Raw genomic sequence first — 13,365 nt, forward strand, 5'->3', positions numbered from 1 at the left:
AATTGCAATAATAGATAATGACGAGTAAGATAAAAGTTCATGAAGTATTTGATGTGGGTCCCTGATAAGGTTGAATCATATAAGGACCACTTATTCCAAGCTGGTTTGTTCATGTCCATGGTTGTTTTTCTCTCTTTTCTTCCCATGAATGTAATACTTGATTAGTTTAAGAAGGTTTGAAAGACATATGATTCTGAAAAAAGAAAATTTATAAAAAGTTATGATGGGGCATTCTAAGAATCGAACTCAGGACCTCTCGCACCCAAAGCAAAAATCATACCACTAGACCAAATGCCCAATTTGATGATTGAAAATCAATATTTTACATTATTGACTTTACTCACGATCGATCAATAAAGAAAGTGGACATTAATGAAATCTATGTTCTAACATTATCATTATATGCCTTTTAGATTTAGATAGCTGCAAAGTTTCAATATTCTCAAGGTGCGTGTAAGCTGACATTAATGAATAAAGCATATACCTTGGAGCTTGTGTTTTTCAGTTAAAGCTCATTTATTGGACCTCACAGTTTCACTCTGTATGGTTGTCCTGTGAGATTACTCAAGGTGCGTGTAAGCTGACATTAATGAATAAAGCATATACCTTGGAGCTTGTGTTTTTCAGTTAAAGCTCATTTATTGGACCTCACAGTTTCACTCTGTATGGTTGTCCTGTGAGATTACTCAAGGTGCGTGTAAGCTGACCTAGACACTCACCGATATATATATATACATATATATAACTCTGCATGGTTTCCATAAGTCTATTACAATTTATTTTTTACCTCATTTAATGTTTGGCCAGGCATTGACATATATATTGAATGTTCTTGCTACTGGTTGGGATTATTTTGACTGTATAAAATGGGATTATCATTTAAATCTGTTAAATCTTCTTTCTAGTTTATATAATTTCTGTTTGTTTTATGTTCTCATGTCACTTTAATATCATTTTCAGTCTTAGGGAAAACTGTCAGCTTCATTGCGGTGTTGCGTTGGATGTAGTCTTAAAAAGTTGCATACTCTCTAGTATCACTAAATATAAATCTAAGGTATTTCTTTTTCATATATCTAAGATGTGAATTTCTTTTTTTCTCACTGTGTGTCTCTCTCCTATTTTTAATTAAAGTAATTTTTTGTTAATTAGATGTAGAAAAATGATAAAAGAGTAATAAAACGTAAGATAAAAAATGGGGCATTCAAAGAATTGACATACTAAACGAGAATCATACCACTAGACTAAATGCCCTATGTTGATAAAAGTATCTACGTTTTCCTACTCATTTTTGTTGTTTTGTACTATATCAAGAAATAGAGATAGTGTTTCTTCTAGGAGTGTTCAAATAACCCGTACAACTCGGACTACTCAAGCCAAAATGTAAGGGTTAGGTTGGGTTAGTTTTGTTCTTGGATTGGATTGAATTTTTCTATTTTTATTGGGTTGGGTTGGGTTGTAGGACGTTGGCTAAAAAAACAAGGGATTTCTACATGAAAGGCCTTAAAAGTAGACACATATTAAGTTAACATCTTAAACATTTCATTTTTTTACAAAAAATTACATTGGCCTCCCTATTTTCACTAATATCAATGACTATTTACAATTTAGTCGTCACCTACATTATATATATATATATATACCTATTTATTTATGTATTTCTCTCTCCTCCATGTATACTCTCTCTCTCATGCATATTCTCTCCCCCATAATTCACACTCATTTCTTCCTATTCCTTCTCTTTTCTCCTTCCCCCTCCCTTTCTTTTCTCCTTCCAGCGATGTGAGTTGTAGGTGATAGACGACAGTGTGGGGCGAATTGATGGCTCAACACGAGGTGACACAAATGACTTGGGACAAATCGACGGTGACAAGTTGAGCAGATTTGATCAACAACACGACGGGGAGAGAGATCCGTGGCGGCCATGGCTGAAGAAGAAAAAGAATGAAGATGGAGAGTTATGTATTATAAACCCCATATGAAGATGAACTTTATTTTTTCCTATTTTTTATATATACCGTGATATATATTAGCTTTTGTAGAAAAATGATGTATAGTGTGGTATATGTATTCGTTTATTTGATATAAACGAGTGTTTTTTTTTTATTTAGACTTATTGTATTATGATATATACACTGCGGTGTAAATGAAATTTATGAAGATTTATATACTATAGTATATTTCATATATTGGTTTATACTGTGATTTATGTTAAGCATTGAGTCAATCTCTAATTTATAAACGGTAGTATATTTCATATATTGGTTATAATATTTTCAAATACCTAACAAAATGTTTAAGGTATATTTAAAATAATCATGAATTCGTCAAAATGTTTTAAAGTATATTTGAAATATTTCACATAATAACAAAAATTAACTTGAAAAAAAAATGGAAAATAAAATCATATTAGATATCATTTTCTCTCTTTAAATGAAAATGAAAAAGTATATCAAATACATTTTATTTCTATAATCGAAAAAGGGTAAAAAATTATAATAAATACATTATATGGGTGATTCTATGTCAAATCATTAAAGTTCACCCCTAATTTCCTTAGCATTTTTTAGCAACAAAATTGGAAAGACATTGTTTGGGGCATTTCAAGAATCAAATTCAAGACCTCTCGCACCCAAGCGAGAATCATACCACTAGACCAAATGTCTTTATGAAAATTGATGGCTTAAAGTGGATTTAATGTTGTTTTTATTCTTTAAAAATTACTTGCATTTAGTTAAGGTTTATTAATAAATAAAGTGGATTTAATGAAACCCACGTGCAAGTATTAATAATAGACCTTCTTCTACTTTTAGATCTAAACAGCTGCAAAATCAAATGTGATCATTCTCAATTTGTTTGTATAGGTATAGGTTACAACTTACATTACAATGAATTGGGAGAAAAGAAAGATCACTGCAAAGCTATTACATGCCATTTTAGAACAAACAATAAAGTTTTGTTTGAAAATTAAGTTTATAAACACTATTTTCATTTATAGACTTTTATTTATAGATATTTTTGTTTTGTTTATTCTTTTTAAAGGTGTTTTCAAAATCCAATCCAAATTTTGAAACTAAAAACTGAAAACTAAAAATTAAAATCTTGTATGATAATTATTTCATTTTTAGTTTAACAAGATTGCTTTAGTTTTTTCTTCCCTGTCTATTTGTTTAAATCCGTTTTCCCATCTTATTCAAAACACAGTAAGAGTTTGTACTTGGAAAAAAGTAATCTCCTTCTCCTCAATTATTGTACTAAAAAAAATGCAAGAGTCAACTACATAGTTATCACTGATGTTCTTCATTATTGTTTCTAAACTTTCAATAAATAGAAATGTTTGATAAGCATTTTTGTATTTCTTGGTTTTCATTTTTTTTATGGAAACATTGAAACAACCATATCAAAATTCTAATATTTTTTCTAAATATAAATTAAAAAAAACATTGTTTTATCTTTATGGAGTTATAACATGAATCTAAGTCTAAATATAATATAAAAGTTTAGGAAAATTATTCTTTTGGTCTATAAGATTTTAACAATAGGCGCATTTGATCTAAGTTTCAAACTGGTCATTTGAAAGGTCCCACTACTAATAAAATAATTAAATTTAAATAAAAAAGTGACTACAAAGTTGACATGGCAAAATGGTTTGGGAAGACAATTACATTTTGGGCAAATATCAATTTGTATCCCTCAACTTTGGAAATTTTATCAATTTAAACCTTAAATTAATAATTGTATCAATTTAAACTTTTAATTTTTAAAGTTATATCAATTTAAACCCTTAACTTTGGGGTATCTATTAATTTGAACCTTAAACTTTTATAAATATATTGGTTTAAACCCTAAACTTTCATAAGTATATCCAAATAAAACATAATGGAGGATTTAAATTAATACAATTATGAAAGTTTAGGATTTAAACTAATACACTTATAAAAGTTTAAGGTTTAAATTGAAACAATTATTAATTTGAGGTTTAAATTGATACAATTCTCAAAGTTCATGGTTTTGATATAATTATAAGTTTATGGTTTGAAATGATACAACCTCCAAAATTCAGAGTATAAATTGATATTTGTCCTTACATTTTTATTCTTTCCTTCCTGTTTCTCCCTCCTCTCCTCTATTCTTCTCTTTCTTGATCTGCCATAGCAGTTCCACCATGTCATCATCTAGCCTTGGAATCTCAAGCTCTCAGTGCACAAAATAGAATGAAAATCAAAACCCAGAAGAGAGTTTAGCAAGTAAAATCTTCAAACAAAACTTATAGAGACGATTATCTCGACCTGGTTAAATTAGAGAATGTTGGGAGAGAGAAATCGTCGACCATTTCAAAACTAAAATTGCAGTGGTTCATCCTCAATATTCAGATCATCAATTACTTGGTGGAAACTAAAATCATTAAAGTTTGAAACTTCAATCAATGCTGAGAAGAAATTGAATCGAGAACAAAAAGAGGACGAAGAAGGAAGAGGAGAGGAGAGGAGGGAGAGAGGAGGAGGGAAAGATTAAAAATATAATTGTTTTTCCAAATCAGCATGTCCCGTCAGGTTTGTTGTCAATTTTCTATTTAAACTTAATTGTTTTATAGTAGAGAAATCTTTTAAATCCATTTTAAATCCATTTTTGAAAATTCATGTATCAAATTCATCTATTGTTAAAATTTTATAGAACAAAAACGTAATTTTTCTAAAATTTTATGTAATATTTAGACTTAGATTCATTTTAAACTTGAGGGACAAATGCACCTAATGTTATAAATTTAGTGACCATAGGGTAGTTTTCCCCAAAACTTTATATATTTAAGTTTAAAACTACTTTTCATATAATTTTTATACATTTTTAATTTAAAATTTTAGACCAAGGAATAATAATGATTACCAAACATGTATTGGATGTTTGGCTTACCCACTTCATTGTTAAATAACTCAACTTCATCTACTTCGATAATGTTTACTATTTAAGTTTGCACATTTATGGAGGAAACTCTATCTTTCCAGTTTTGTTTCTTTTGCACATTTATCGAGAAACTCAAACTAAATAACTCTTCAACTCAAATGTAGACTTACTAACTCCAAACTTCGTAACTCACCTTAGCGCCCCAAATACTCCTATATTTTTTTCATAAAAAAAAGAGAGAAAGAATAATAAATAATAAATAGGAAGCCAACTTGAGCATAATTGAAATTAGTTTAGACATATAGTCATACCAAGAAGTCAAAAGTTTGTATCCCCTATTCTCGCATGTTGTTGAACTCAATAAATAAGTAAATAAGAATATTTCTTAAGTACAATATTGAATTCTTAGACAAATTCCAAATTCCAAAAACAATTTTTAGAAAGCTATTTTTTTTTTTTTTTTTAGTTCTCAAACTTGGCATGGTTTTTAAACTATTAGTAAAAAGTAGATAATAAAGGAAGAAATTTGGAGGTGAGAGTAGTGTTCATAGATTCAATTGTTAAAAACAAATACCAAAATCGAAATAGTTATCAAATGGGGCCTAAATGATTGTATTTAATTGATTTTTTCCTTTTTGGAGTCAACAATATATTGGTCAAAATGAGCTTAGCTCAACGGTAATTGACATATACTCTCTCCCTTAAGGTCAAAAGTTTGATCCTTATCTTCAGAATTGGCCTTCAAGCTTTACAAAGAGTACATGTCAATTACCGCTGTGTTATGCTCAGTTTGATATTGTTGAGTTGAGAACTATGCTCTAACCGATTTATTTTCCAATTTAATCTTAATGTTCCAAATTTATCGAGAAACATCATTTTTCTCTCTTTTGCACATTTTTCGAAGAGCTTCATCTTTAAAATTCTATAGATAAACTCTAATTTCCTAACTTCAACATATTTTTTTTTCTTGCAAGTTAAATATCATCATCATCATCATCATCAATTTTTTCTTTTTTGGAAAAAAATCAAGTGTTTTTAACATAAGAAAAAATCAGGTTACATTATGGGAAAATGGCATAGATGGCCAATAACAAATGGAAAAAAAGAAAAATGGGTACTCTTTTGAAAACCAGTGAATTTTGGCCTTATGCTTGAAGGAACCCTGTGTAGGGACCATAAAGTGGAAGTAGATCGTGCCAACTTTCCAAATTTTATAGAATGTAAAATTTTACAGAGACAATAAGAAAATATGCATTTAACCCAGAAATAACAACACGCATTTAACAAAAATACAGAATAAGAAAATGGGTTCGAACCCTTACCTTTGAAGAAACTAATCTTCAAATGAATCCCTCGATCTAAAGAACACCACCACAAACCATGGTATTCTCATGATAAGAACCAAGAGGAATGGGGCTCTGACTATTTTGGATTTAGAGAGGGATAGAAAATTGAGAGAGAGGAGAAAGAGGAAGATGGAATTTCCACACAACTTTTCTGTGTGATGAGAGAAACTCTGTGTCCAGTTTTCACCAAAAAAGCATAAAATGAGGATAATCTCCCACTCTCACGTCTGAGAGAGCAAAAACCCTCCCAAAATTGGTTCATTTTTTAAAATAAATAAATTTATTTATTTAATTAAACATTATATATATATATATGATAACTTCGTTATTATATAATATATATATTAAACTATATGTTATATTAAATATAACATATAACATATAGTTTTTATATCATATCAAATACAATATAATCTATAGTTTCTTTTCTCTCACCAATGACATTTAATGTAAATACATTTACATTAAATTTAACAATATGAATCCAATTCATATAATTAATAGTTGAACCATATTCAAATATTTATTTCCTCTCATTAATATTATAATGTATCAAATACATTATAGTAATTATATCATATATACTTAAAAATTTTATTAATTATATCATATATAATCAATTCCCTTAATTAATCTGAAAATTCAAATTAATCCAAAAACTTATTCTCATTAAATCCCGTTGAGCTACCGAGGGGACCTCATGGACCCGTAACTTGAAGCTCCAATGGTACGTGAATAATTAATTAAATTCTTTAATTAAAAATTATTAACCATCCGTTATCTATCAGACACTCCACTAAAGACTAATAATTGCACTCTTCGCACTATAGATATATTTTTGTATCCATTGATATCCAATCAATAGTACAATGACTCTTCACAAGTTGCTCGTAAGTACAATTAGGCCAAAATTATCATTTTACCTCTATAGTTACATCTAACCCCTTAAGTACCACTGATCCCTCTAATGAACAATAAATTATAGTCTAACTATTACCAAACATCTCTCGGACAAGGAGAGATTGTTGCTGTTAGATCGATATGGCAACCCTAGAGGAGGGTGAATAGGGTTTAATTAAACTTTTTTTTTTCTAAATTAACCCAATTAAACTAATTAATACACTTTTTATAAATAATAAGAAAAATTCAATTTATGCAACAAATAAGATTAAAAAAATGTGATAATTTAATTCTATTAAATTTTAGCAAATAAATAAGAACAAACTATAATATACATATTGCTTAAGATTAATTGAATAATGATGTCACTATTTTTAGTAAATGATGCGAAGAAGGCTATGACCATTGAATATAAAAAGGAAGAGTTAGAGAAGAAAACACGGTAATTTTATGAGGGTTCTCGGTTCAATACACTCGACCTACCCACTCCCCAATGGCCTCATTGGGAATTTGAATAATATCATACGACTCTTTCCACAAATTATAGCAGCCCAATAACGTACAAGTTATGCCTATATATCCTTCCTTTACGGCGTTCAAGGAGACTAAACCTGATCTTCTCTTTACACGTGTTTTAGGATCAACATACCGTTGTATATTAAAATTTTTGGGAATTTTTTGATTAGAAACACAATACAACCTTCACTAGAGTGAGATTTACAAAGTTTATGTCATACTCAAACGAATAAAATGTTTGTCCTTGTGCTTAACAATTTTTCACCCAATACTACAATCTAAAATCATACTCTCAAATACTCCAACTCTCCCTCTCTCCAATATTAAGAAATCACCCAACAAAATATTAAGAAACATTTCATAATTACCTCGTATAAAGGAAAGAACACATAATGGCCCTAACTTTAAGGAGAACGCCCAACAACTGAAACTTTATACCTTCACCTCATCCTCATTGAAAGAATCTTTCAGAGAAAAGCGAGATGAGTATAATTATTGGCAATTGCGAATATGTTAAAGCATAGTTTTTTGTTACTGAGCCCCGGCTTGTTAATCGTAACGATTTTCGAGAAGAGGGCAAGACTTGACATGGATCTATTTTATCACTAGAGGTATCCGGCTTAAATATATATTGTTTATTTCCTTTTCCTTATATAAACATTTATCTAGCTACCAACAGAAGATATGAGATCTATGTTAGGAGTCGACGGACATAATCTTGTTGAGGTTTTGCCGCGAGGAATAAGAAACTATATATATTGTCTAGATAAACAAATGTTCCAACACTGCGTCTTAAGTGTGATCTGAGATGTAGTAATAGCCTTTAAATGTGTATACTTTACGCAGATGTCGATCTTCAAAAGATAACCTATATACCCAGAGACATTTAAAATTAAACGTTATTACGTATAAATTCACTTATACTCTTAAAAGTATAAATGGATCCAAAGAATATAAAATAACAACATCTAGAACAGCCTCATCAGAATCTGGTATGTCGATGAGTAACAGGTAGCCGCATGGCTGTAATAGAATCACTGAAGTAGGCATTGAAGATATACTATCGTATATAATTCCATTGTGTTGACATAGCAAATGTTACCAGTGAAAGTCCACAATTTTTACTCTTCAGGTAACTAATCTTTCACAATATGAACGTGCGCTATATTTTATCTAGAACGTCAAATCGCTAATTAATAAATACAGTCAGAAAGATATTAATTAGATATATTATCCGAACCGTGAACACAACATAACTTAAGCACCGAAGTTAGATTAAAAAGATCATATTCGAAACATTGATCTATCAGTTATTATCAATGACATAACTTTACTCTTTTCTTTTCTTTATAATTTTTCATTTTACATATTACGATCCACCAATCTAATTACTTTAATTGATTGCTAAAGCTAGTTTTGCCATCCCAATTTACGGCAATGAGGTATGTGCAGAGTCAAGAGTGCATTTGCCTAAGAAACGCTATCGTACCGTAACAAATAGAGTACTACGATGCGATCGTAAGCCTGATTTTATGGATTGATTATCTAGATCATGTACTTTTTATAGGTCGAATTACTTATAAGATATCAGTCATATCATCAGGAGAATAGCTCCTGAATCACATGATAGCTGATCGTAGGGATCTGCTGAATCTTTAGACGCATAGCGGACTCATATTCTAACATATATGTACCATCAGAGCATGTTATCTGCATGTCCATTACATCATTATAGCATGCATAATGTCTGGGTTTTCATACACTCACTCACTCTTACACCTATGTAAATTTGTTTCAAATGTCACTTAAAAAGATTATGTCACATCATTATGCTCTTCGTTTATGCAATCACATCGTTGATATTACTATAATAAATCGAATATATGACTGACTAAATGAAGTGTATCTGCACAGAACAGTGCTTGTATGATGAGTATATGTTTGACTTTCTCTTACTAGACACGCCTGATCATTTATATTTTTAATGTAAAAAGAGCATGAGTTAAATTAAAATCACTAAGTAGGTATTTGTATATAATTATCATTCAGACGGCTGAGTAGTGTACTAATCATATGCCTATGTACCTGCCTATCCTTTTAGCGTATATTACTATGAATCGATTAGTTAAATATATTACGGTAGATAATAAATCAAAAATTAAACATTTATAATAAAATAACAAATCATGAGTTACTCTACGTATGACGATTACTAGTAGTAGCTAGGTTAATTAAGTATTAGCTTTTACGCCTATCAAAAATATTAAATGTAGTGATCACATACAGTTCCAATATGCGCATCAAACTTTATATACAACCGTGATCACGCACGAAATCAAAGAGTTATCAAGTCTTCTAGTAATCAGTCGTATAACGTAATCCGAAATAGATATAAGCTCAGATGCTAAAGACTCAACCCGATCGTTATTACAGGGTTTAGAGCGCGCCATAATATGTCATATTCATCCAAACGGGAGCACTCCTGTTAGATTTACAGCGGGTCGACTGTGTTTCTGAGTAGTATAGTTCTCGGAAAGTAGAGGTTAGATCTAACGTATAACTAAAATAATTATATTTGTTCTGCTTTTTTAAAACTCACACCAAGATAAGACAATGTAAGAGAAAATCTACAAGTAGAAGGTTACCTGTATAACAAGTTCACCGACAGTAGCTATACATAAACAGGTCTAAAAATGATGTAAAATGACTCTATCCGGGCCATAAATATTGCTACTACGACATCATCAGACTTGATGATAGAAGTTCACCTATGTCATTGCACATAGTATTAATACTATTCAGCATATTACAATAAATATCTTAGATATCAATCACAGTATACCGAAGAAAGTAGGCAAATTATTAATCAACTACTTAAATGCTGAGGAAACTGATAGTAGATAACAAAGCAAATATTTAAAATCTTTAACGGCACAATGGTAATATTTGATGAAAAAATTTCTTCTTAGTACAATAAGATTGAAGAAAAATTATTAATGTCAATATACAGACAAATACACTAAAACTTTAGAGGAGACTCTAGCCAGTACGGGCATGCGGTCCAGTGCTCACGGTTAGGTTGCGTACGTAAGACGGTTAATAAAGATAATAAAGATCCAATCATTTGGCTTACCTCTATTAAGTTTTGCTTATATACACAATCTTAAACACTTAACTCTTTTTTGCAGCAATTGGTCAATCTATTAGTAGAATGTCTCATTATAGGAAATTTTGCATTTACTCTAAAATCAAATTTGATAAGTTTTGAGTATGACCTATTTAATTTAAGAGCAAATCACCTTATGTAATTTTGTTCTTGATTATGAAAAATATCCACTTACTATGAGATAAGATATTGTTGATTGTTACGGTGAAGGAGTCCAATAAAATAGTTGTAGAATATGAGATAGTGCCAACTATTTAATAAGTTATGATTCCATCATTGGATTCTACGCATATTTTATTTAGTCAACAATAGTTATCACATATCCACTACAATCTTCTAGAAAATGTATCATTTCGTGTTACAGAAAAACAAAGGAAACAGAAATTTAGTAGAAAGGCCAAAAACCTAATTATTATCAATATATATTGTTGTAATCTTTAGAAAGCTATAGTAATCTTATTTCTAAATATCTAGTACTTAATATAAAAAGAGTAGTATTCGAATTTTACCAAAATCATTTAAAATCCCTATTTCTCAAAGCCAGTAAAAATTAAACTGAATTCTATCAATAAATTATACCAAGCTCTTATGAGGACTTGTGTTTTAAGTACCATAATAAAGATATTATGACCTTTATTTTATCAATTATATAGATACATATCAGCAAAGATGACAGATTAATCACTTTTTCAAACACTCCAGAGTATGTTATACCATAAACTTCCATACATGATATAATACATTTTAATTAAATAACCATATATTTTTATTATTAATTAAAAGACAATTGGTAAATTTCACATTTCATTTGGTAAGTGATACAAAAGTGAAATCTTATAATAATGCAAAAGCATAGCAGCGAGTCTACTCTACTTATCAGACCTTCGATTCCGGCAACGGGATAAGCGAAAAGATGAGATTTCGATCAGTTAATCTACCTAATTCCTGCTCTGCATTTTCATTTGACAAGTCTTTTATGAGACTTTAATGAAGCTATACTAAGGTTCTAGCTTAAACCACCAGTCTTAATCTCTCATATCATTACATCCACTTGCATCCCAGTTTTATTTGTTGCTTAGGAAGAGAACTGCCATTTAGTTTCCACTCTACATAGAAGTCCTACATGATACGCGCCATGGGACTTATATTCTTCCCTAAACTCATCCTTCCTTTCAAATTGCGATTTAATTCTAACTTTTCCTCTTGCACTACCTCTCCTAATCCTAAAAATAACTTCCAAGATTCATTTAGCCTCCAGCTATCTTTCTTTGGATTATAACCTTTTCCTATGGAGCTCAAATGGTTTGTGTTGTTTGATGAAACATACCAATGTTACAGCAGAGACTTGATTGAGAGGACATTTTTAAGCAGATGGAATCTAAGTTTCCTAGAACACCATTTTAAGTGTTTCTTCTAGCGATCACCAAAGGTAAGGCGTTCGAACGAACTTCAATTACTCTTCTTTATTTTCTTGTGATGGTATTTTGTTGATATACAGAAGATGCCGTTCATATGACTCCTGCCTACGTTTACTTTTTAGTAGCCCATGGTATGAAGTAACCGTTTAGCCCCTCTTCGATTTCTTTTTGCTGTATTGTAAACAATACACCATTGTCTGCTCTTTAAGCTGTTCGATAATACAGATGTATTGCTAGTTTCCTGTGGAAGGTTGTTGCTGTGCTCCGAAAATCGTAACCACTCAAATCTACCAAGTGTCTATGATCTCGCAAAGAATTTCACTTCGTTAAAACACATCTGTAAACATATAATGGAAGTTTTATGTGGTTCCAAGCTCACATTGTAAAAGATAGACATTCCAAGAATAAAATCCCACACAAATAACATGCTAGATCCGTGAATACTAAAATTCTTTTATTGAAAATTCTATAAAAGACTATAACTACTTAAAAGAATAGCCAAAGAATAATACCAACATCCGCTTCTAGATCATAATTTTCAATTATTTCTTTGTTATTCAAAATAAAACATTTGCAACCAAAACTTATGAAATACCCAATTTTGGAATTTTGTTATGCAAAGTTCATAAGGAGTTTTATTCAAAGAAGCTCTAATTAAAACTTTATTTAAAACATAACAAGCAGTGTTAACGGCTTCCGCCCAAAAGAATGTAGGTAAACCAACTCATGCAACATTGATCTAGCAATTCTTGCAAAGTACAATTTTTCTTTTCAACTACACCATTTGTGAGGAGTTCGGAGTGGAGAAATTATGAAAACATTTTCTTCACAAAAAGTTTCAAAAAGTATTGCTATCAAATCTCTCCCATGATCACTCCTAATTTTAAAATCAAAACCACTTTTTTTCATTTGAACTCTTTTTGCAAAACTAGAAAAGCTTTCAAAGCATCATCCTTTATGTTTTAAGCATCAAAAACCCAAGTAAATCTTGAAAAATCATCAACTATCACAAAGGCTTAATAGTTCCCTCAAACTACAATTCAGAAGTGCCAAATAAGTCCATGTGTACTCAGTTGAAGGGGTCTAGTTGTAGAAATCACATTTTTAGATTTGAAAGAGA

General features: G+C 30.3%; 1 non-coding gene across 1 annotated transcript; it reads right to left on the reverse strand.

Annotated features, from left to right (window-relative positions):
• Positions 1–225: 225 nt before the first annotated feature.
• Positions 226–297, reverse strand: TRNAP-UGG. The gene has a single exon. It is a non-coding gene; the product is annotated as a tRNA-Pro (tRNA).
• Positions 298–13,365: the final 13,068 nt, after the last annotated feature.

The sequence above is a fragment of the Benincasa hispida genome, chromosome 5 (assembly GCF_009727055.1).
Source record: "Benincasa hispida cultivar B227 chromosome 5, ASM972705v1, whole genome shotgun sequence".
In the NCBI taxonomy this organism is placed as follows: Eukaryota; Viridiplantae; Streptophyta; class Magnoliopsida; order Cucurbitales; family Cucurbitaceae; genus Benincasa; species Benincasa hispida.